The sequence below is a fragment of the Teleopsis dalmanni genome, chromosome 1, assembly GCF_002237135.1.
Source record: "Teleopsis dalmanni isolate 2A chromosome 1, ASM223713v2, whole genome shotgun sequence".
NCBI lineage: Eukaryota > Metazoa > Arthropoda > Insecta > Diptera > Diopsidae > Teleopsis > Teleopsis dalmanni.
Window position 1 is genome coordinate 107,781,113 of NC_051846.1, and position 5,299 is coordinate 107,786,411.

Consider the following 5,299-nt stretch of genomic DNA (forward strand, 5'->3'; position numbering starts at 1 on the left):
ATATACAAGGTGAGATGAAAAAACTGCAACAAAGTAAAACGCCATAAATTTTTTCATTTTTTTTAAATTTTATTGAATGAAAGCAAAAAATGTCGGAAATAACATCAAATTTGAGAATCGGTTTAGATTTGTTCGAATTGGCCACCTTTGGCCCGAAAGTGGCTCTGCGGTATTTTGTCCCATTCTCGGCGAAGCGCTTGCTTGAGATGATCGACACTTTGGTATTTTTTAGTTCCAACCTTGCTTTCCAAAATACCCCAGGCACAATAGTCCAACGGATTGGCATCCGGAGATTTTGGTGGCCATTGTGCGGTGGAAATGAAGCGAGGAACCTCATTTCTTAACCATTCTTGGATGGCGCGTGCTGAGTGCGATGGTGCTGAGTCCTGTTGGAATGTCCAAGGTCTGCGGCCGAAATGTTTGCGTGCCCAGGGCTTCAGAACTCCCTCCAAAATATTTTCGCGATAGATTTGCGCATTTAATTTGACACCACGGTCGATGAATACGAGCGGCGAGCGACCATCGGCTGTTATGGCGGCCCACACCATCACCATGGCCGGCTTTTGAGTTGTGATGGCCAACCGAAGTTGCAAATTTTCAGCTGACCTCTCTGGCAAGTAAACACGATCATTTTGTTTGTTTACAAACTGCTGGATAACGAATGGTTTCTCATCGGAGAAAACCAAATTCGGCAGTTCACCACTTTCGGCCAAGCGAAACAACTCTTTAGCTTTTTCGAGTCTAACTTTTTTTTGCGCATCAGTAAGATCTTGCACTTTTTGGAACTTGAATGGCTTTAGTCCAAGCTCATTTTTCAATATTTGCCGAATGGCATATTGCGATATGTTCAGCTCACGAGCCATTTTTCGTCCACTGCGACGCGGATTTCGTTCAATTCGCTTTTTCACTTTTCGAACCATTTCTGCCGATGTTGCTGTTTTTTTTCGTCCACTTCCTTGACGTCGGGCTACGCTACCAGTACCATGGTAACGAGCGATGGTACGAGACACAAAAGATTTATTCACTTTTAAATGCTGGAGGGCTCTAACGATAGCCACTTGTGGTTTTCCAGCCAAATGCAAAGCAATCACACTATCACGCTTGAATTCCATCACAAATAACTTTTTTTCTGAAAAATTCCCACCAAAATGCTTTTGTGCGCTTGTAAACAATATAATGAGCTGTCACTGGAATAAATCTGACAGCTGTGGGACGAGCGGTTTAGAAATGACAGCAGTCTGAAGTTGGTTGCAGTTTTTTCATCTCACCTTGTATATTAGCTAATAGTTAATATTAAAGTTAGCTATTATGAGTGAATATATTAAAGTGAATATTTAAAATTAAAAATAAATAAAAACAAGAAAAAAAATATCTGAAATATCTGAATATCTGAAATTGAAAGCTATAAATTATGATAATTAATAATTATGTGATATAAATTCATTAAAATATTAAGTGGTATCAACAAAAGTAACAAGACATGCGTTGTGTGTTGAGGTTCGAATGTCAGTTCGGTGCGGAAGATACTTTTCAGTTTGGAATTTGAAAATTCAATGTAAAAAGCGTGCGTACATTTGTCATGAAACTATTAAAAGAAAAATAAATGCTAACTAAACATATGTAAATAAAATTTTAAAAGAAAAAAAAAACAAATATTTACATGAAAATAAAACATTTCTATATTTGTTTGCAAGAACTCAACAAAAATAATTTACATTTTTTAAAGTTTATTATGTAAATAACTAAAATTTGATCAAAAAATAATAATAAAAAAAAAATTAAATTAAAATTTAGTGAAATTATTTATTAAAAATTAAATAAAAATCACATAAAACTTATACATCAAGTATTGAACAACGATTGTTATAATTTCATTACCGCGGTGCAACAATCTCTCCACAACAACAACCACAATACCAACACCAAGAGTCAACAACAGTGAATAATAAGAAATTACGTTTAGAAGAGGAAGAAACAAAAGAAGAAGCACACAAGCCTGAATTTAAGGGTCAACTACAACAACAGCTAAGTGGCGAATTAATAAAAAAAAAAAAAAAAAAAAAGAAATAATATTAATATACTATTTAAATAATATTAATATACCTGTTATATACCTATAATGTTTTTCTATAATATAATTTTCACAAGTTTCTTATTAACATTAAGTTTTTAACATTCCATGTAGTTAATATTTGAATCCGAAATAATTCTATAACTAATTTATTTATTTTTAGAATGATTTTTTTGATATTCTTTTCTTTTGCATATTCCAGTTCAAATAATTTTTTTTTTTGTAAACTTAATTTGAAATTGTAATAGATATGTATGTATAAAGGCAGTGATTATCTACTGTTAAGGTCTTTAAGAGTGCAAGAGGGAAAAAGAAATAAAGGGATTAGTTTGTTTCTATTTGCAGGTGATCTTGCTGGTGACGTCATCAACGAGGAGTCAACGAACCTGTGTGTAAGAGTAACGCATTTAAAGAGTGTTACAGATAATACTTCTCTTTGTTTTTTTTTTCTTTTGATTTCTTTTGCAATTTTATTTTTTGTGTGTGGATGCAGGTATACATACATATTACACCTTTCTTTCTATTTAAACAAAAATTAAAGTGTATATATATATAAGATTTATTCCATTATTATCAATTTTTTTTTTCTAGCTAATATAAATTGTCTATCTTCTACTTCAAATTATTTTTTTATTTTGTTTATTATTTCTAGCATTTAAAAATTTTTTTCTTGTAATAAACTAAACGTAAAAAATATGTAAATTTAATTTTATTTAATTTTAATTCACATTATTTTGTTTTGATTAGACGATAAATATAGTAATTATATAATACAAATTGGTTGTTTTTTTTTTTTTTTTGTTTAAGCATGTCATAAAAGAACAAATGATGGCTTAAGGTTAAGAGATATAGGTGACGGGTGTAAGTGAAGAAGGGGGCAATGTCAGATTGAAGTAAAAATAAAAATGAGTTAGACAGGACAGGGACAATACGGACTAATACTGGTAGACTCATTATTACAAGGAAATAGTTTTTTTATTTTTTTTGTTATTGTTTTTTTTGGTGATCTACTTTGATCACATTTATTGCAATTGTTTTGTTGTTTTGAACAATATTCTCTGGCACGATTGTTTTTTTTTATTTTTTTGTTACTGTTCGAATGTGTTATAGCGGAGTAAATGACCCCCCCCATTTTCTGACGAGCTAGCTGGCTTCGCCACCGTGCCAGACCTTAACTCCGCACACATGAAAAATATCCAAAGATGGTTGAACGTAACAAGATACATGGTAATATTTTGTTGAACTTCCGTTATATCAACTTCATTTATTGCATTGGCCTGTGGCCTATTAAATTTGGCCTTGGTGCCACACATTTTTTTTGAATGCAAGTTATTCAAAGAAATTACAATTTTTACAATATATATTAATATAAATATAGAATAAATTTATTTAAAAAAATGAAATTAATTTTTTAGCAAATTACTGCAAAATATGATTATTTTTTAGTTTATATTTGTGTTATTTGGTTTTTTTTTTCTTATTATTTTTTATAATATATATAATATTTTTATGTAATATATATAATATAATATAGGTTACATCTCATACCTATTATTTTTGCACCACCATCTTCTGATCACTGCGGCACCGCTTTATTGCCCATGTATTCCGCACTCAACGTAAATTTTATTCTTTAACTTTAACACGCTCCTTTTTATCAAGCTTCAGTCTGCGGTGTTTTTTATGCTTTCCCGTGTTTTCATGTTGAACGTAATGATCGTAATGAGTTTTGTATATATTTCACATTGCTTGCTTTGTGTTGTTATTAATCGCGACTGCACTTGTACCATATAAAATCGATACATCATCAGGATAAAAATAATCGATGTATTTCCGCACGACTTCATATAAGGATATTTTTTTTTTTTATATTGTACTATAAGTCGAGCACCATGTTATTATTGGAAAATCTGTTTTCATGGTTATTTTTTCAACAAATTTTGGTATAAAAATATTTTAATATTTTATTATTTTTATATATATATTTATTGTTTTTATTATACAAAATTAAATACACAATTATTAAATTGTTAAAAATCACACTATATTCCGTTTTGCTTCATTGTTTTTATTATGTAAAATTAAATCGTTAAAAATTACACTATTTTTTTTTACAATATTAGTTAAGGTAACATATTAACTTTAATGTTTACTTACAAAGCTCGAAATTCGGCTAGCATAGCTTTAGTCCACCAATAACTATTTTCTCCCTCAAGAGCCTCTTCCATTGTTTGTGGTATTGTTTCTTCATTTACTTGTAGCAATGCCTTGTATTGTTTTTCGGTCTTCCTGGCTTTCCTGTATGAATTATAGGAGGTCTCCCGCGAGCTTTGGTTGCATGTTTAATTTCGTTATTGGTATTTGCTTCATTTTGTTCCACTTCACTGTCCTTATCTGCTGTGCAAAAAGTTTCGTTTTTTTCAAATACATTTTGATTGTTTATAGTTCTATGAGTTTACTCATATTGATCATTATCTTTAAAATAAAATTGGTAATAATCATGATCAACGTCACCGTGGTTAGAATTATCATTCTCGCTTTGCAAAGTATATCCAAAAATGTTTTCATTAAATATAACATCGCGACGCTCTATTACTCTGTTGAATTTCTTATCATATAAGCGGTATGCTTTTACCGTATTTGAATAACCGACAAATACATAGCTGTCACCTTTGGCTTCAAATTTCGTTCTGGATGGTTTATTTAATGCAGCCGCATATGCACCAAATATGTACATGTAGCTTACACCTGGCTTTCTGCCACTCCAGACTTCATGGGGATTGTTTGTAACAATTGTTTAGTTGGACACCTGTTACGAATGTAAACAGCTGTATTAATAGCTTCAGCCCATAAAGCTTGAGGGACCTTCGCTTGAATCATCATTGCTCTAGCCATTTCGATCAGTGTTAGGTTGGCTCGTTCAGTTACTCCGTTTTGTTGCTGTGTATAAGGTACACAGCGGTTGTCTGGTTATACCCTCTTGTTGTAGATAATTATTGAATTCTGAGCTTCCGTATTCAAGGCCATTATCTGTTCTAAGTGTTTTAATTTTATACCCTGTGTTGCGTTTAACTTGTGCTTTGAATATTTGGAATTTAGCAAAAACATCACTTTTTGATTTGATAAAATATACAAATACTCTTCTACTTCTGTTATCTATAAATATTATAAAGTACCTGGCTCCGCAAATTGATTCTGGAGAGTATAGTACGTTTTCTAGTTTGATAG